We start from the raw sequence: 20,996 nt of genomic DNA, 5'->3' as shown, positions 1-20,996 counted from the left end.
AGATGATCATGTGATTTTTGTCCTTTTTATTGATACAGTGTATGATGTTGATGGATTTTTTAATATTGTACCATCCTTGCATCCCTGGAATAAATCCCACTTGATCATGATGTATGATCTTTTTGATGTATATTTGGATTTGGTTTGCTAATATTTTGTTGAGTGTTTTTGCATCTATGTTCATCAGGGATACTGGTCTGTAATTTTCCTTTTTTGTGGTGTTTATGCCTGGTTTTGGTATTAGAGTGAGACTGGCTTTATAAAATGAGTTTGGAAGTATTGTCTCCTCTTCTGCTTTTTGGAAAACTTTAAAAAGGATGGGTATTAGGTCTTCTCTAAATGATAAAATTCAGCGGTGAAGCCATCTGGTCTAGGAGTTTTGTTCTTAGGGTAGTATTTTTATTACCAGTTCAATTTCGTTGGTGGTAATTGGTCTATTCAGATTTTCTGTTTCTTCCTGGGTCAGTCTTGGAAGGTTGTATTTTTCTAGAAAGTTGTCCATTTCTTATAGGTTGTCCAGTTTGGTAACATGTAATTTTTCATAGTATTCTCTAATAAATCTTTGTATTTCTGTGGTGTCTGTAGTGATTTTTCCTTTCTCATTTCTGATCTGTTTATGTGTGTAGACTCTCTTTTTCTCTTGGTAAGTCTGGCTAGGGGTTTATCTATTTTGTTTATTTTCTCAAAGAACCAGCTCCTGGTTTCATTAATTCTTTCTATTATTCTTCTCAATTTTATTTATTTCTTCTCTGATCTTTATTATGTCACTCCTTCTGCTGACTTTGGGCCTCATTTGTTGTTCTTTTTCTAGTTTCATTAATTGTAATTTTAGACTGTTCATTTGGGATTGTTCTTCCTTCTTTAAATAGGTCTTGATTGCTATGTACTTTCCTCTTAGAACTGCCTTTGCTGCATCCCACAGAAGTTGGGACATTGAGCTGTTGTTTTCATTTGTCTCCATATATTGCTTGATCTCTGTTTTAATTTGGTCATTGATCCATTGATTATTTAGGAGCATGTTGTTAAGCCTCCATGTGTTTCTAAGCTTTTTTGTTTTCTTTTCACAATTTATTTCTAGTTTCATACCTTTGTGGTCTGAGAAGTTGGCTGGTACAATTTCAATCTTTTTTAATTTACTGAGGCTCTTTTTGTGGCCTAGTATGTGATATATTCTTGAAAATGTTCCGTGTACACTTGAGAAGAATGTGTATCTGTTGCTTTTGGGTGGAGTGTTTTGTAAATGTCTTTTAGGTCTGTCTGTTCTAACACATTGTTCAGTGCCTCTGTCTCCTTACTTATTTTCTGTCTGGTGGATCTGTCCTTTGGAGTGAGTAGTGTGTTCGAGTCTCCAAAAATGAATGCATTGCATTCTATTTCCTCCTTTAATTCTGTTAGTATTTGTTTCACATATGTAGGTGCCCCTATGTTGGGTGCATAGGTATTTATAATGGCTATATCCTCTTTTCGGACTGACCCCTTTACCATTATATAATGTCCTTCTTTTTCTCTTGTTACTTTCTTTGTTTTGAAGTCTATTTTATCTGATATAAGTATTGCAACACCTGCTTTGTTCTCCCTATTATTTGCATGAAATATCTTTTTCCATCCCTTCACTTTTAGTCTGTGTATATCTTTGCATTTGAAGTGAATCTCTTGTAGGCAGCATATAGATGGGTCTTGTTTTTCTGTCCATTCTGTAACTGTGTCTTTTGATTGGTGCATTCAGTCTATTTACATTTAGGGTGATTATTGATAGATATGTACTTATTGCCTTTGCAGACTTTAGGTCAGCAGTTACCAAAGTTTCAAGGGCAGCTTCTTTACCATCTAACAGTCTAACTTAACTCACTTATTATGCTATTACAAACATAATCTAAAGGTTCTTTCTTTTTTTCTCCTTTCTTTTTCTTCCTCCGCCACTCCTCATATATTAGGTGTCATATTCTGTACTCTTTGTGTATCCCTTGACTAACTTAGGACATAATTGATTTAATTTTGTATTTTCTTAGTAATTAATTAAGTTCCTTTACTGTGGTTTTACTTTATCTGGTGACAGCCATTTAGCTTTAGGAGCACTTACATCTAGAGTAGTCCCTTTAAAGTACGCTATAAAGGTGGTTTATGGGAGGTAAATTCCCTCAACTTTTGCTTATCTGGCAATTGCTTAATCCCTGCTTCAAATTTAAATGATAATCTTGCTGAGTAGAGAGTATTTCTGGTTCGAGGCCCTTCTGTTTCATTGCATTAAATATATCATGCCACTCCCTTCTGGCCTGTAAGGTAGTTCTGCTGAGAAGTCTGATGATAGCCTGATGGGTTACCTTTGTAAGTGATCTTTTTTCTCTCTCTGGCTGCTTTCAGTACTCTCCTTGTCCTTGATCTTTGCCATTTTAATTATATGTCTTAGTATTGTCTTCTTAGGATTCCTTATGTTGGAAGATCTCTGCACCACCATGACCTGAGAGACTATTTCTTTCTCCAGACTAGGGAAGTTTCCAGCAATTATTTCCGCACGGAGACTTTCTATCCCTTTTTCTCTCTCTTCTTTTTCTGGTTCCCTTATAATGCAAATATTGTTCTGTTTGGATTGATTACACAGTTCTCTTACTAGTCTTTCATTCCTAGAGATCCTTTTTTCTGTGCCTCAACTTCTTTGTTTTCCTGTTCTCTAATTTCTTTTAATTTGCCATCTCTTCTACCTCTTCTAATCTGCTTTTAAATCCCTCCATTGTGTGTTTCATTTCAGACACTATATTTTTTAAAGTTTCTGTCTCTTTGTGAAGTCCTTCCTGAGATCTTGAATATTTTTCTGTAGCTCCATGAGCATGTTCATGATTTTTATTTTGAAATCTTTATCAGGAAAATCGGTGATTTCAGTGCCACTTAGCCCTCTTCCTGGCATTTTTTCCTGCAGTTTTGTTTGAACAAATTATTTTGCCTATTTCATTTTTTAGTGATTCCCGTGGAATAACTTTGTGTAGGCTGCGCCCTCTAGTGCCCAGAAGCTCTACTCTCTGGAGCTGCCAAGCACCTATAACAATGGCTGAGGTCTCAGGCAAGTGGAACCAGCACCTGCCAGGATGAAAGAGCTCTTTCTTGCCTTCCTGGCTGTAGCATCTGCCTCCACTGCCATGTCTAGTGGGCTGAGCATGCAGGGAAGAGCCTCTGTGCTACACCCCTATTGCTGCCATAGGTGGGACCACTCTCCGGCTGGTCTGACACAATGGCAGGGGCAGCAGGTGTGCAGACCAGTGCCTTCTGGGAGGAAGGAGTGGCAGGCTGTGTATTGCAGTGGGGGCCTCAGGGCTGCATTACCAGTCAGGGGGATGGAGTGTCTGAAGCTCCTGAGAGTTCCCAACCTGAGTGTGCCAGGCTGATTTTGTCCACCTGCCCCTTCTCTTGAGCAGCAAGCTCTGTGCAATCTTTACCCCTTTAGCACCCCTCTCCCTTCTTGGAAGTTTTTCAGACTGCCTGCCTTTCTTTTGTCCCACGGGGCTGGTTGTGTGTATCTATTTTCCACAAGCAGCTAGAATCTCAGTCTCGCCCAGTATTCCACCGATCTTTGCTTTTCAACCCCACTAATCTCCAGAGCACCATGTAATGTGGGTTCCTGCTCTCAGAGCAGATCTCCAGGAGTGGGAGTTCAGCAGTCTTGGGCTTCTACTCCCTTCTACTCCATTTCTTTTCCTCCTGCATGTGGGCTGGGGTTGGGAGGAGGCCTTGGGTCCCACTGGATCACAGCTTTGCTACTTTTCCCTTTTCTGTGCGGTCTGCTCTTTTCCTCAGATGTAAGCTGTCTGTTCTGCAGTCCTTTGGTTGCTCTTTCAGGATTAGTTGTATTTCCTGTATTTTTGTGTTCTGTGAAGTTTTGGGAGGAGTTTTCTTCCTCACTTCTCATGCCTCCATCTTACTCCATTGGTTGCAAATATATTAACCTTTTTATTTGTGGTTAGGACTTCTGTGTCTTTGTACTCTGAGACTGATGTTGATTTTTAGAAATAGCCTCATAAGTTAGGTGATTACGGTAGAGGTAAAAAATGTGTGCTTATAAAATAATGAGCCTGATTTTCAGGGATGCATAACAACTGAGTCAAAAATACTGTTGTTGCTTATGTGGTAACGATCCCAATTTTCTAATATGGCACAAAAACTGAAAGAAACCTAAAAAGATAAAGGCAAAAAACTATCCACAAAGATTTTAAGCAGTGGGAATGACATTGTGGAATGACAGTGTTACCTCTCAGTGTGGTCAACCATTTTATAAAGTCTGATCTTTTTATAAATACCCTAGAAATGATAATAGCTAACATTTTTGTGGGCCAGGTAATGTGCTAAGCACTTGATATGTGCCATCTTAATCCTCAGGGCAGCCCAGTACTTAGGAATATCAGTACCCCAGTTTCATAGATAGGGAAACAGAGGCTGGATAAATTAAACAACTTTCCCCAACTTCTCTCACAAGTCACAGAGTCAGGGCTTGAACTCTTGCTCCTGCTGGCTATGCCACTCTGCCTTCCTCTAATGTGCCAGAGAGAGCTGTTCATGAGGTCTGCTGCCACTGCATGCCAAACCATCCCCAGCTTAGTGGTATTAAACAGGAGCTGTTTTCTTGGGCCAGGAATCTGGAAAGGACATTGTAGGGATGGCTTTTCTCTGCTTCATTAAGGTCTGGGACCTCAGCAGGAAAGACTTGAAGGCTGCAAGTGATGCCAACAGCTGGGGTTGCAGTCATCTGAAGGCTCCCTCCATTCTGGTGGGTAATGCTTGCTGTTGTCCAGGACCTCAGCTTGGGCTCTCAGCTGGAACACAGACACAATTTCTCCACATGGACTTTCCAGGTGTGCTAATTACCAAAAGTGAACGCTTAGATAAGAAGTACACAAAGGTTGTATTACCTTTTATGATCTATCTTCAGAAGTCACATACCATCACTTCTACCATAGTTAAAGATTTCTTAAGTCCCTTTTGATCAAGGGGTGTTGAATCTTTTGTCAATTGTTTTGGCTTGAGGAAAAACTCAAGTCTTTGAAAACTGGAATTTCTTTTAAGGAAAACAGTTTAGCAGATAGTTTAATTTGGAGGGGAAAAAATATATTCTGTTTTGAAGGTGATAAACTGAAGGATTTTGTTTTTCACAGTGACATGAAGACTTCTTGGGTTCATCACAAAATTTGAAGTGGCCATTTCTTTGGGCCTTTGTTCTTTATTCCTTTTAAAGCATAGAAACAAATTGAAGGTGGTAAGACAAACCCTACTGCAAAATTTCTGTTGAAATCTTTTTATGCATTCCCTACTCGGGTCACCTCAAATCGTGTAGGGCATCCAGGCTCTGCTTTCCTCTGCCTAACTCCTCAATGCGGTTTTTCCAATTGAATCAGACCTGGAGTTAAGTCCAAGTAAGGTCCTAGGCCAGGGAAATAGGGTGTTTTAACCTCATTTTTATTTCCCTGAGATTCTGGGACTAAAGTATCTGACCTATTAGCAATGAGAGAAAGCCTATAGGAAAACAGTTTTTTAGCCAAACTGTGGGGAACCTTGGGTTTTCCGATGTTTATTTTTTCCATACCACCAAGCAATTAATTGAATTTTCAGCAGCCCCTGACTGAGAGTCCTATAAATTTGATTCAGTTCTAATGCTATCTATCTACAGATAGCATCAGATCCCACTAAGGGCTTAGTCCCAGAAGACTGCCCCCACTCAGTCACTAGTCACAGGTCCAGGTTGTTAACCTGTGCTTCTGACCAACTGTCCTTAAATCAGAGATTTGTTAGAACAGTCAACAAAACTCAGGAAACCAGTTTACTTACACTTACCAGTTTATTATAAATGATATTATACAGGATACAGAAGATCAGCCAGATGAAGAGGTAATAGGACAAGGCCTTTCCAGGGTACCACTGTCGTAGCACCTTCATGTGATTACCAACCCAGAAGCTAAACTGTTCTCTGGGGGTTATGGAGGCTTCATTTTTGTTAAATCTCCAGCCCCTCCCTCCTCCCCAAGGTGGCTGGAACTAAAAGTTCCAACCCCTGTAAACACATGGTTAGTTCTTCTAGCAATCAGCCCCATCTTTAGGTTACCGAGAGGTTTTCCAAAACTCATCTCATGAACATAACAGAAGACATATTTATTGCTGTATTCAGAATAGGGGTTTCATGGGCTCTGTGCCAGGAATGGGGACAAAAGACCAAATAAATATTTCTAATTATAAATCACAGGATCACAGGTTTTTACACTGGTTTTCTTTTGGTTGCCAAAATAATTCTCTTGCATCGGGAAGAAATCATTTTTCATGTGGGTGGGATTTGGTTGGCTGACAGAAGTTGTGTTCATTCTGGCATTCCAAAGCTTTGGTCCAGCCTGCTTTCCAGGCCTACACAGAGTGGCAAGTAAGCTGTTAGGACGTTCACTTGTTTCCTTGGGTCACACTTATAACTTTGCCTGGATAGTCTTGAATAATTGAAGTACAAAATGATTCAACAGGAACATCAGGCAGTTCCACTACAGATGCAAAACAAAATTATGATAGGTGATATCATGTAAATGTGCTGCTGCTATTCTTGTGTCAGTATGGTTTTGTTTGGGTTTGGTTTTGGTCTGCTTTGTTTTTGCCCAGTGTACAGGATAATTGGAAATATGGATGTTGATGGTCTGTTGGTGACATGGTTCTCTTAGATATACCCTTCTGTTGCAGAACATTTCCTTGCTTTCTGTAGGTAGTGCATGTATTTTGGTCTGGTTGGTATGGAGTCAGCTATTCATTTTCTGACTCAACACATGGTCATAGAATTTATACCTTCATGTAAGAAGATAGGTAGATAAATAAGTAAACAAGATAATTTCAGAAAATAAGCACAGTGAAGTGACTAAAACAGGATGATAGTATAATAGCAATTCACTCTCATTTTTTTAAACCAAGAGTTTTTGGTTTACTCCATGAAATTGTGTAGGAAGGTGAGGAGGAAATGAAAAATGAGAAGGTAATACTGTAGCTAAAGGAAACTTGAAAAAAGCAAATAAAAACTGATTTAAGCTACCTTCACATAACTTTGAGATTGATGATTTCCTGTAGTGTCCCTTCTCCTCTGATCAGTTGAAAATCATTTTAGTAAGTGCTTAGTCATATCAGTTTTTCCCACTTTTTTTTTTTTAATGGAAATCTCTTAATGAATATTTACTATTGTAAGTGTCCTTTCAGAGTAACCTTTGTACCAGGTAAGGTAGATTCGTAGAATTAGGGCTTGTTTGTTCAGCATACTGCTCTTGGTTTATCTCTCTCTCTTCCTTTCTTTAAAAAAGATTTTAAGGACTTCATACAAAAATAAGTTTTTGTCCAATAGGATGGGAGAGAGAAATTTGAAATGACTAGAGCAAGAAAGTAAAAGATGTCATCTATATTCAGTTTATATAGGAAAGCTAATGAAAGTGATAGACTCAAGGTTATCTCATAGATTAAAGTATTAGAAAAGAGCATTTCTAATTGTAAGTGATTTCATTCTAAATTTTAGTTATTCTAATACTCTTTAAGGTATACTTGTCCTCTGCAAACTAGTCTAAAAATAATTTTAGTATTTCCTTCTGGAATATGTGATTCACCACTTATGTAAATATCCATTATTAATTTAAGTGTACCTGTTTCATCATACCTCCTTTTTCCCTGACGTCATAAATGCTAACAAATCAGAAGCCTTAAAAATGGTTTTGTCCCACACTTCAGGAATGTTCTTATCTCTGGAAAATGGAGAGAAGGCAATCAAAGTGGAGCACACTAAAAGTTTCAAAGTTATTTATAATACTCTATATGTTAACTGAGTGTCCATTTTTTTCTTTATTATTCTTAAGGATTGTGAGAAAGAAAAACATACCTTATCTTACAGGATAATCAGTGATACATGTAAATGGAGAACATATTTGTTACAGGAATTTTTTAATCTTAAAAAGATCAAAAACATTCTAACTCTATAATAATAGTAGAATGGTTAAATTATGATTAAATAACTTTATAGGATGTAGCATTATACCCCATTGAAAATGCATAACTTTTAACTTGAAAAAGTGCTTGTCAAATGTTGTCAAAAATAGGATTATAAATCTGTAGTATGATTTCACTTTTACTTTAGATCTACATATGTACATTAGAAAAAGACTGGGAAGTTATGCAAGTAATTTTCTGGTATTTGTACTTGCCTGTATGTTCCATTTTTGAATATGGAATATCAGTTATATAGTCAGGAAACTGTTTATGTAAAGGTAGCATTTGCTGACCAGTTGAGGAGGACAGAAATTGGGTTAGCAACTTAAACTAAACAACTATAAGCAGGGCATCCCATCTCAGACAGCAAAGTAGATAACCTGAAGAACTCTCCCAGTAAACATAACTAAAATGCTGGGTAAATACTAAAAACAACATTTAAATGTGTTGCTCATTTATTAAAGAAATTGAGAAATTGTAGAGGTAAAAATCAAAGTGTAGGTACCCTGTGAGGAAATTGAGCTATCCCTATCAGCATGGGTGAATCTCAGAAACACTGAGCTGAGATACACAAGCAAGCCAATACATAAAGTATGATTCTGTTTATATGCTCAAAAACATGCAAATAAACAATTGTTCCGGCATACATATAGGTGAAATTGAGAAAAAGTAAGCAATCACACAATACAAAATACAGAAAGGCGATGCCTCTTTTAGGGAGGAAGAGATATGTGATCTTGGAGGAACACACAAAGAGCTCCTAAGGTAAAGGTAATGTTTTCCTTAAGCAGGTAGTATGTACACAGTGTTTGTTATTTTTTAAATTGCATATTCACCTTATATTACTCTTTTATATTAGTTTCACAACAAAGCATTTTTTCAATTACATATGCAAATTAAACCAAATTCTGTGGTAGAAGTGGTGGTAATGAGATGAAGTGAAGTGTGTGGATTTTGTAGGTGGTTTGATTTTTTATTTGTTATTTTAATTAGGTGTAGTATGTACATGCATATATGAACTTCAGAATCAGCTGGTCTAGTTCCCTCTTAAAATCTGTTATTTGTATTGGGATACTGTTAAGCTTCTAGGTGAATTTAGAAACAATTAACAACTTTATTCAAACAAGGTGTGAACTTTTTCCATTTGTTCAGTTATCTGTCACTTCTCAATAGCATTTAAAGTTTTCACCCTGTATATTATTATGTACATTTCTTGTTCATGGGTATGTATAGCCACACTAGAATTTATGTGTATATACAAGTACACAGGTAGTCGTTGGTTTGTACAATATCATGGGGACTCTATGACCATGCAAACTGAAGCCATGCAAACCAATCTTAGTAAGTAGTGCTGAAAATTATGATTATTCTGCAACCTTTAAGTTTTTTCTTAAAGAATTGAAAATTCTCTTACTGTTATATAGGAAATTTTGAAAATCATGTTAACTTAGTACAGTATAACTTAAAACTTGGAAATATTGAAAAATTAAAGTGTTTTATTTATTTGTGAGAAGCTTATCAAAAGTAGTTTGCACAGTGCTTGCATGTTCATTATGATCCTTATATAGTATGGGGTATCTTTTCTGTGACTTGGCCAGTTGTCATACTCCTTTCTGAGTATGGATCAGCTTTCAACATTTTATCCTTTGATCTTTCAATATCATAAAATATCTCCAAGAGTTTCTGTAAAAATAGAATTTTTTACCAACATAACTTCATCTATGTCATTATGATCACCTTGTGTAAATCCTCTGGCTGTCCATCCAAGTTTCTTCAATGACTGCAGTGTCAAGATTCTTGTGGTCAGCTAAGTTGTTCTATAACTCCATTTACACTTGAGTCAGATTTCATTTCCACTGTTAGCACTTTTTGGTCTCTGGCTACACTTTCATTTTGTTGGTCAGTTCCTTCTTCGATTATCCATTTTTGTAAAATGTCTCATAGTTCTATCATAACTACATGCTTTGCTGTTAGTGACCTGAATAGGAGTGACAGTCACTGACAAACTTTTAAAGAAATGACGTGATTGAGTGCTCACTGATCATGAAGCACCTCTATTTACATAGTGGACTGAAGAGCTACCAGTGAAGTTTGTGCTCTATAATTACTCGCATTTAATATACTTTAATAAATGATTATCAAATTTGTGTGCATAGAGTTGTCCATGTTATTCCTTTATTATCCATTTAATGTCTGTGGGATGTGATAGCCCCTCTATCATTTCTGATATTAGTAATTTGTATTCTCTCTTAAGTAGTTTGGTTACTTACTGTTTTATTGATTTTATTGATCTTTTCAAAGAGCCAGATTTTCGCTGGTTGATATCTCTATTGATTTTCTGATTTCATTTTCATTGATTTCTACTCTGATTTTATTATTTTCTTCTACTTACTTTGGATTTAATTTGCTCTTCTCTTTCTGGTTTCCTAAGGTGGAAGCTTAGATGATTGACTTTAGATCTTCTGTTTTTTCTATTATATGCATACAATGCTATACATTCTCCTCCAAGTACTGCTCTTGCTCATCCCACACATTTTGATGAGTTGTATTTTCATTAGTTCAGACTATTGTAAAATCTTCTTGAGATTTTGCCTTTGACCTACATAGCTTTTCTATGTGTGTTGTTTAATCTCCACAAATATTTTGAGGTTTTTCAGTTGTCTCTATTAATTGATTTCTAATTCCACTGTGGTTTGAGAACATTGTGTGATTTCTATTCTATTAAAAAAATTTTTTTTGTTATCATTAATGTACAACTACATGAGCAACATTGTGGTTACTAGACTCCCCCATTATCAAGTCCCCACCACATACTCTATTACAGTCACTGTCCATCAGCATAGTAAGATGCTATAGAATCAGTACTTGTCTTCTCTGTGTTATACTGCCTCCCCCGTGTCCCCCACCCCCCACATCATACACGCCAATCATAATGCCCCTTTTCCCCTTATCCCTCCCTTCCCACCCATCCTCCTCAGTCCCTCTCCCTTTGGTAACTGTTAGTCCATTCTTGGGTTCTGTGAGTCTGCTGCTGTTTTGTTCCTTCAGTTTTTTCTTTGTTATACTCCACAGATGAGTGAAATCATTTGATACTTGTCTTTCTCCGCCTGGCTTATTTCGCTGAGCATACTACCCTCTAACTCCATCCATGTTGTTGCAAATGGTAGGATGTTTTCTCATGGCTGAATAATATTCCATTGTGTATATGTACCACATCTTTATCCATTCATCTACTGATGGACACTTAGGTTGCTTCCATTTCTTAGCTATTGTACATAGTGCTGTGATAAACATAGGGGTGCATATGTCTTTTTCAAACTGGGCTGCTGTATTCTTAGGGTAAATTCCTAGGAGTGACATTCCCGGGTCAAATGGCATTTCTATTTTGAATTTTTTGAGGAACCTCCATACTGCTTTCCACAGTGGTTGAACTAATTTACATTCCCATCAGCATTGTAGGAGGGTTCCCCTTTATTCACATCCTCACCAACATTTGTTGTTTCTCTTTTGGATGGTGGCCATCCTAACTGGTGTGAGTTGATATCTCATTGTGGTTTTAATTTGCATTTCTCTGATGATTAGTGATGTGGAGCATCTTTTCATGTGCCTGTTGGCCATCTGAATTTCTTCTTTGGAGAAGTGTCTGTTCAGATCTTCTGCCCATTTTTTAATTGGATTATTTGCTTTTTGTTTGTTCAGGTGCATGAGCTCTTTATATATTTTGGATGTCAACCCTTTATCGGATATGTCATCTATGAATATATTCTCCCATACCATAGGATGCCTTTTTGTCCTATTGATGGTGTCCTTTGCTGTACAGAAGTTTTCAGATTGATATAGGCCCACTTGTTCATTTTTGCTTTTCCCTCCCTTGCCCGGAATGATATGTTCATGAAGAAGTTGCTCATGTTTGTAAGATAAATTCTAGCCGAAATATGCAGGCAAAGAGAGGCAACAAAGGGCCAGGTAATTTATTTAAATACCCCCGGGTAAGGTTCTGTGGCCTTCTTGTCACAGGCCAGAGAAGTCACCCCCGGTTAGGGAGGTGGGGGGCTTATAAGGGATTAGGAGGGGGAGGAGTGGGCAAGCTATCCTAGGGGGTGTGGAGAGGTATGATTGGCTAAAGGTGACATAATAGACAACTAGAAACTTTTTTCCTTCCAAGAGGGAGGAGGCTGACATCCGGGTCTTAGTTGGCACATCAGGATGGAATTCAGGGAGAGCTGTCTCCTTTCCATATACGGCATGGAGTTTGGGATCTGGTCTGTTCTCCCCCTATGGCATCTCTCTGTTCTATGTTTGCATGTCCTTGTTCTTCCTTCAGCCTAACATTCCAGCCTTTTGGTCATAATGGGCGACGACTCAATCTGGCTACTTCTGGCTGACAAGGGGCGTCATGGGGGTTTGAGGCTGGTATTAGGCTGAAGGAGGGGGTTCAGTGGGAAGAGGTGCGTAACGGTGAAGTAACATCTGGTTGGTGGCGACTCGAGTCATCTGGGTTAGCTGCTGTTGGAGGAACTTGAGGACACAAGGGACAACTAAGAGCAAACTACAAACTGTTATTAAGGGGCCCAGTAAGGGCATTAGCCAGGCTATTATGGGGGACTGGAATTCTGGACTGAGTTTACATCTCAATGACTAGTATTAGGATTTAGTATAGATAAGACTGCATTACTGAAGCAATACTTTTCTCTAAAATCACCCTTATTTTTATTAGAAGTAGCTAGATTAAGAAAATAATTAACAGTTGGCTTAATTATTTTCGTAAGTGCAGCAAGAAGAGCAATTGATTACATAGGCTCTTTTAAATATGCTTTGCTGGAACTTTTTGTAAGGAATTTCAGATTGAACTTTTAAGGGCTTTTTGAGGCCAGAAAGCCAAGCCAGACTTGCCATCAGGTTGTGCCTGCAGTACCTGTACACTTGGGTGAATTCTTCTCTTCTCTGAGGTTTCCAAAACATTCTTGAGGTTCTTGCATCTGCCAGGCAGTGACTTTCTTTACTCACTTGGTAAGGCTGCTGGGAACTTTGTAAGCGAGGTACCAGGCCAGTTCTTTTAAGGGGCTTTGTTGGCTTTATAAAGTCAATCTTAGTTCCTTAAAGCTGTCTGTTCATATCTGAGTTTACACACGTGTCTCTCAGGTATGACGTTCCAGTCAAAGCCTTGGTAATATAACCAGTGATTTTAATTGGTTCTCTTATAAGGAAAGCAGATTCTTACTGAACTTGTGCAAATAAATATACTGCCATGAAGTATAAAAATAGTTACTGAGAGTTTTTAAATTTTGGAGGGATCAGGTAGAGAGAAAGATACAGTTTCAATTCTGCTTATAAAGGCAGTCATTTACTAAACTGTTGTCAGCTTAAGAGAAAAAGCTTAAAACACTTTATCAACAACATTTGAAACAAAAAGCCACAAAATCATCATCTTTAGTTTACTTAATCCTATGTAACTAATATTTGTTCTGCTATAATTTAGTTTTTTACTAGCTTAAGAGTAATAAAACAGTGATTATAAATAATAAAAGACTTACAAATGACAATGGTTAAAGATCTGATGAGAGCTTACTGTAAGACAGTTGACATAAGGAAATTCTGATATTTCTGTAACACAAAACATTCAGTAACAAAGTTGAGCATCATTCCTTTTGACAGTACCCTCCAGGCAATTAAGCAGATAATTATATATCAGATAAATAAGCTAAATTAGCCAAATACTTTCTCCAATGAGAAAAAGTTTTGACATGTTCTAGGGGCTCTCTGGAAAATATCAGAGTTAACTAGAGGCAAAAGCACTTTTTTGAATTTGATTTTGGAAAGTTGTTAAAAGTTTTAAGACACTTGCTTTAATAGGACCATAGGTTGTGATGAAGCAACACTTATCTAATTAACTAGAATGACAACAAAGTACTTCAAAGGCAAATAAAGAAGGTTACACAGTTGTTATCAAAGTTTAGCTTTCAGTCCTTTTAATATTAAGATCTCATTTTCTTGAAGACTCTGACAACTCACTGAGACTTTAAGCATAAGAAACTGCTTTGATAAAACAATCAGAACTTTCTGCAATCTTTCAATATTAAGAGCAGACTAACAGTTAAGAAAACTGTCTTTTTAACTGAAAAAAAAATTCTAATATTGCTGTGTACTTGATACTGAGACTCATTTGCTTTAATTTTATATAGCATGACCATATTAAATTTTTCTACAAACTTTTTACAACTTTCTTTATACATTTAGATTTCTCTTTCTAAATAAACAGCTGTACTTTAGAACAAAGTTACTTTCTTTTGTCAAAAGACATTTTTTTTAGCATGCAGAAATGTTTTCCTTACTACTTTCAGTAGTTTTGATCAGAACTTAAAACTATTACTTTAACCTTCAGTGAACACTGAAAAATAGGCTACTGTATACTGTTACACTAGCATTCTTCAGATTGATACATTTATGAACGTATATTATCATTTTTGGAAATGTGCTTTATAGCACAATTTCTTATTAGGCACAAAATATGTCTATATAACTTAGCAAACTTTAAGAATTTTGGTTACTACAAAAATTCTCAGACTGTTTGCATATATATACATATATATATATACTTATACATTAATACAGTATTATTATTAAGATATTTATTTGCTAGGCTTGTTTACTTATTTTTAGCAACTATGCTAAATTACTTACAAAACTTTTACTGAATGTTAGACAAAGCCAAGCCTTTAAGCATTTTATTCTTAAAAGATTTAGCAGATAACATTGACTTAAATCACCTTAGGTAAACTTAGGCAGCTGATAACAAGGACATGCCCCCCTCAGCTAAACTCAAATTAGCATTAATGCTTAACATTTTTTACTAGATTCTCTGGAAGTTCCAGAATGCTCAATCTTCACAAGCACTTGTTTTTAAATAAAATATTTTTCACTTATACACTTAGACACACAAACGTACAAACTGAGATACATACAATGACTACAGTCAGCAACACTTTTTTCATAAAACATATACACAGAAGACAAATCGATATAAAGACTTAAGTCACTGATATCTAATTGCCGTCTCTCTTCTCAGCTTCTTGTCTGTGGCTTCTGGAACTAGAGGGCGGGAGGGGCGTGTTCGGGTGGGGGAAGAGGGCGGTAAAGGTGGAAGGAGAGGGGGAGGGGGTGGTGCAGCCACTGGAAGAGGAGAGCAGGACAACGGCATGGTTGAGAATGCAGGACTTTAAGATGGAGGCGACACATGTGAAGACAAAGGACTTAAAGATGGTGGTGGAGAGAGGGGGAGGGGATTGCGAGCTGAGGGAGGTGGGCGACTGAGGTTTTCTGGCGGATCTGAAAAGGAAGGACTGAGCAGAGTAAGAGGCTGACAATCTTTAACTGGAGATCGGGCCAGGAGAACCTGAGTTATAGAACACTTAACATAAAGGTTTTGACGGGAGCGCAAAGTCCAAAAAGCCTGCACATATGGGATTTCATTCTACTTTCCGCTCCGGTGGCAATAATTAGTTAAGTTGGTGAGGAGGCTAAAATCAACAGTTCCCTCAGGGGGCCAGTGAGATTGGTTGTCCACGGGATACTGAGGCCCGGCCTCAGAGCAAAGGAAGACTAACTTCCGTTTACAAACTTCCCAGGACAAATATAGAGTAGCCAGATTAGAAATGAGACACTGCAGTGGGGTCTGAGCCTCTGCTTTCAAGGACTGGTTCCCCATGTCTACACCCACTTCCCAAAAAATATCCCGCTGAGAGGAGCGCCCAGCGTCCCAAGCGCACCAAGTCAGGGGAGACGGCCTGGGAGCGTAGGTGAGGGACGTCTCCCCCACCGGAGGGCCAGGGCGAGTATCCCAGATACTCGCAACGGATGGGCTGAACGCCCAGACCTGGACGTAGCTACAATTTCAGACAGACGAGGTGAAACAGAGTTAGGAAGGGAAGCAGACCGGGGGAAACTGAGGGACTCACCAGAAAATAGTCCACGCAGCAGAGAGCAGGCTGAGGTCCTGGGTCGGGGAAGGAGGGCGTAGGGCCACGGGTGGCTGGTCGGGGCCCCGCGCTCACGCTCCTTCCCGCGTTTCGGCACCATATGTAAGATAAATTCTAGCCGAAATATGCAGGCAAAGAGAGGCAACAAAGGGCCAGGTAATTTATTTAAATACCCCCGGGTAAGGTTCTGTGGCCTTCTTGTCACAGGCCAGAGAAGTCTCCCCCGGTTAGGGAGGTGGGGGGCTTATAAGGGATTAGGAGGGGGAGGAGTGGGCAAGCTATCCTAGGGGGTGTGGAGAGGTATGATTGGCTAAAGGTGACATAATAGACAACTAGAAACTTTTTTCCTTCCAAGAGGGAGGAGGCTGACATCCGGGTCTTAGTTGGCACATCAGGATGGAATTCAGGGAGAGCTGTCTCCTTTCCATATACGGCACGGAGTTTGGGGTCTGGTCTGTTCTCCCCCTATGGCATCTCTCTGTTCTATGTTTGCATGTCCTTGTTTTTCCCTTCTTCAGCCTAACAATGTTTATGTCCAAGAGATTTTTGCCTATGTTTTATGGTTTCATAACTTACTCAGGTCTTTGATGCATTTTGAATTTACTTTTGTGTATGGGGTTAGACAGTGATCCAGTTTCATTCTCTTACAGGTAGCTGTCCAGTTTTGCCAGCACCAGCTGTTGAAGAGGCTGTCATTTCCCCATTGTATGTCCATGGCTCCTTTATCATATATTTATTGGCCGTATATGTTTGGGTTAATGTCTGGAGTCTCTATTCTGTTCCAGTGGTCTGTTGCTGTTCCTGTCCCAGTACCAAATTGTCTTGATTACTGTGGCTTTGTAGTAGAGCTTGAAGTTGGGGAGCGAGATCCCCCCCACTTTATTCTTCTTTCTCAGGATTGCTTTGGCTATTCAGGGTCTTTTGTGGTTCCATATGAATTTTAGAACTATTTGTTCTAGTTCGTTGAAGAATGCTGTTGGTATTTTGATAGGGATTGCATTGAATCTGTAGATTGCTTTAGGCAGGGTGGCCATTTTGACAATATTAATTCTTCGTAGCCAAGAGCATGGGATGAGTTTCCATTTGTTAGTGTCCTCTTTAATTTCTCTTAAGAGTGTCTTGTAGTTTTCAGGGTATAGGTCTTTCACTTCCTTAGTTAGGTTTATTCCTGGGTATTTTATTCTTTTTGATGCAATTGTGAATGGAATTGTTTTTCTGACTTCTCTTTCTGCTAGTTCATTGTTAGTGTGTAGGAAAGCAACAGATTTCTGTGTATTAATTTTGTATCCTGCAACTTTGCTGAATTCCGATATTAGTTCTAATAGTTTTGGAGTGGAGTCTTTAGGGTTTTTATGTACAATACCATGTCATCTGCAAATAGTGACAGTTTGACTGCCTCTTTACCAATCTGGATTCCTTGTACTTCTTTGTTTTGTCTAATTGCTGTGGCTAGGTCCTCCAGGACTATGTTGAGTAACAGTGGGGAGAGTGGGCATCCCTGTCTTGTTCCCGATCTTAGGTGTAAAGCTTTCAGCTTCTCGCTGTTCAGTATGATGTTGGCTGTGGGTTTATCATATATGGCCTTTATTATGTTGAGGTACTTGCCCTCTATACCCATTTTGTTGAGAGTTTTTATCATGAATGGATGTTGAATTTTGTCAAATGCTTTTTCAGCATCTATGGAGATGATCATATGGTTTTTGTCCTTCTTTTTGTTGTGAGTGGTGGATGATGTTGATGGATTTTCGAATGTTGTACCATCCTTGCATCTCTGAGATGAATCCCACTTGTTCATGGTGTATGATTCTCTTAATGTATTTTTGATTTCAGTTTGCTAATACTTTGTTATGTATTTTTGCATCTATGTTCATCAGGGATATTGATCTGTAATTTTCTTTTTTGGTGGGGTCTTTGCCTGGTTTTGGTATTAGGGTGATATTGGCTTCATTGAATGAGTCTGGAAGTATTCCCTCCTGTTCTATTTTTTGGAAAACTTTAAGGAGAATAGGTATTATGTCTTCTCTGTATGTCTGATAAAATTCTGTGGTAAATCCATCTGGTCCAGGGGTTTTGCTCTTGGGTAGTTTTTTGATTACTGCTTCAGTTTCATTGCTCATAATTGGTCTGTTTAGATTTCTGTTTCTTCCTTGGTCAGTCTTAGAAGGTTGTATTTTTCTAGGAAGTTGTCCATTTCTTCTAGGTTTTCCAGCTTCTTAGCGTATAGATTCTCATAGTATTCTCTAATGATTCTTTGTATTTCTGTGGGGTCTGTCATGATTTTTCCTTTTTCGTTTCTGATTCTGTTGATTTGTGTAGATTCTCTTTTTCCCTTAATAAGTCTGGCTAGGGGTTTATCTATTTTGTTTATTTTCTCAAAGAATCAGCCCTTGGTTTCATTGACTTTTTTCTATTGTTTTATTCTTCTCAATTTTATTTATTTCTTCTCTGATCTAATGTCGCTCCTTCTGCTGACTTTGGGCCTCACTTGTTCTTCTTTTTCCAATTTCAATAATTGTGACTTTAGACTATTCACTTGGGATTGTTCTTCCTTCTTTAAATAAGCCTGGATTGCTGTATACTTTCCTCTTAGAACTGCTTTTGCTGCATCCCACAGAAGTTGGGGCTTTGTACTGTTGTTGTCATTTGTCTCCATATAGTGCTTGATCTCTATTTTAATTTGGTCATTGATCCATTGATTATTTAGGAGCATGTTGTTAAGCCTCCATGTATTTGTGAGCCTTTTGCTTTCTTTGTACAATTTATTTCTAGTTTTATACCTTTGTGGTTGAAGTTGGTTGGTAGAATTTCAATCTTTTTTAATTTACTGAAGCTCTTTTTGTGGCCTAGTATGTGGTCAATTCTGGAAAATATTCCATGTGCACTTGAGAAGAATGTGTATCCTCCTGCTTTTGGGTGTAGAGTTCTGTAGATGTCTGTTAGGTCCATCTGTTCTAATGTGGTGTTCAGTGCCTCTGTGTCCTTACTTATTTTCTGTCTGGTGGATCTGTCCTTTGGAGTGAGTGGTGTGTTGAAGTCTCCTAAAATGAATGCATTGCATTCTGTTTCCTCCTTTAATTCTGTTAGTATTTGTTTCACATATGTTGGTGCTCCTGTATTGGGTGCATATATATTTATTATGGTTACATCCTCTTGTTGGACTGAGCCCTTTATCATTATGTAATGTCCTTCTTTATCTCTTGTTACTTTGTTTGTTTTGAAGTCTATTTTGTCTGATACTAGTACTGCAACACCTGCTTTTTTCTCCCTAATGTTTGCACGAAATATGTTTTTCCATCCCTTGACTTTTGGTCTGTGTATGTCTTTGGGTTTCAGGTGAGTCTCTTTAAGCAGTATATAGATGGGTCTTGCTTTTTTATCCATTCTGTTACTCTGTGTCTTTTGATTGGTGTGTTCAGTCCATTTACATTTAGGGTGATTATCGATAGATATATACTTATTGCCATTGCAGGCTTTAGATTCGTGTTTACCAAAGGTTCAAGGGTAGCTTCTTTACTATGTATCTGTCTAACTTAACTCTCTTATTAAGCTGTTATAAACACAGTGTGATGATTCTTTATTTCTGTCCCTTCTTATTCTTCCTCCTCCATTCTTTATATGTTGGGTGTTTTATTCTGTACTCCTTTGTGTTTCCTTTGACTGCTTTTCTGAGTAGTTGGGTTTTGTTTTTTGCCTTTAGTTAGTATTTGATTGGTCTGCTTTCTTTACTGTGACTTTATTTTCTCTGGTGACATCTATTTAGCCTTAGGAGTGCTTTCATATAGAGCATTCCCTTTAAAATATCCTGTAGAGATGGTTTGTGGGAGGCAAATTCCCTCAACTTTTGCTTGTCTGGGAATTGTTTAATCTCTCCTTCATATTTAAATGGTAATCATGCTGGACACAGTATCCTTGGTTCAAGGCCCTTCTGTTTCATTGCATTAAATATAGCATGCCATTCTCTTCTGGCCTGTAAGGTTTCTGTTGAGAAGTCTGATGATAGCCTGATGGGTTTTCCTTTGTAGGTGATCTTTTTTTTCTCTCTGGCTGCATTTAATACCGTCTTTGTCTTTGATCTTTGCCATATTATTTATTATATGTCTTGGTGTTGTCCTCCTTGGGTCCCTTGTGTTGGGAGATCTGTGGACTTCCATGGTCTGTGAGACTATTTCCTCCCATAGCTTGGGGAATTTTTCAGTGATTATTTCTTCAAAAACATTATCTATCCCTTTTTCTCTCTCTTCTTCTTCTGGTACCCCTATTTTGCGAATATTGTTCCATTTAGATTGGTCACACAGTTCTCTTAATATTCTTTCATTCCTGGAGATCCTTTTGTCTCTCTCTGCCTCACCTTCTCTGTATTCCTGTTCTCTGATTTCTATTCCATTAACAGTCTCTTGCACCTCATTCAGTCTGCTCTTAAGTCCTTCCAGAAATTATTTCATTTCTGTTATCTCCCTCCTGACTTCATCCCTTAACTCTTGCATATTTCTCTGCAGGTCCATCGGCATTGTTATGACCTCTATTTTGAATTCTTTTTCAGGAAGATTGGTTATATCTATCTCCCCAGGCCCTCCCTCTGGGGTTGTCTGAGCAATTCTTGACTGGACCAGATTCTTCTGCTTTTTCATGATGATAGAGGTGGTCATAGGCAGGTGGCGCATTTGTCAGCTGGGGGAACAAAGTCCCTTCCTGCTTGCTGGTCACCTTGCCCTTCTCTGCTGCCTGTGTCGGTTACCCGCACACCAGGAGCAGCCTCTGGGTTAATCTCCTGAGCTGCCGTGGGCAGGGCAGCCCTTGGGATAGCCCAGAGCCCTGCGGGGAGTGGCAGACATGCCAGGTGTGTTCTGCGAGAACAGTGCCCCTTTGTGCCTTGCTCCAGCTTCCTCTGTCTGTGCCGGGCAGCTACACATTGGTGGCAGCCTCTGGGTCTGTCGCTGTTAGCTGCACACTCGGAGGAGACTCTGGTTGATTGCTGTGGGCGTGACTACTCTCTGGCTTCTCTGCCGCTGTGGTGGGTCATTGGGTTTGTTTGCAGTGCCAGCTGGG

At 38.5% G+C, this 20,996-nt stretch overlaps 1 protein-coding gene across 7 annotated transcripts in view; it reads left to right on the top strand.

Annotated features, from left to right (window-relative positions):
• Positions 1-20,996, top strand: part of ZNF507 (zinc finger protein 507) — a 58,197-nt gene that overhangs the window by 21,229 nt on the left and 15,972 nt on the right. For 2 of the 7 annotated variants that reach the window (XR_005033450.2, XR_005033449.2), the window contains one exon: positions 4,667-4,838. The exons of 4 other annotated variants lie outside the window; for them this stretch is intronic. The gene's annotated coding sequence lies outside the window, so the exon portion shown is untranslated. Of the gene's footprint in view, positions 1-4,666; positions 4,839-16,600; positions 16,656-20,996 lie in introns of all 7 variants that reach the window. One more of the 7 variants, XR_008994049.1, reaches the window with a different exon arrangement.

Source organism: Manis pentadactyla, chromosome 15 (assembly GCF_030020395.1).
Source record: "Manis pentadactyla isolate mManPen7 chromosome 15, mManPen7.hap1, whole genome shotgun sequence".
NCBI classification, from domain to species: Eukaryota; Metazoa; Chordata; class Mammalia; order Pholidota; family Manidae; genus Manis; species Manis pentadactyla.
This window is presented reverse-complemented; position numbering and strand designations above follow the sequence as displayed.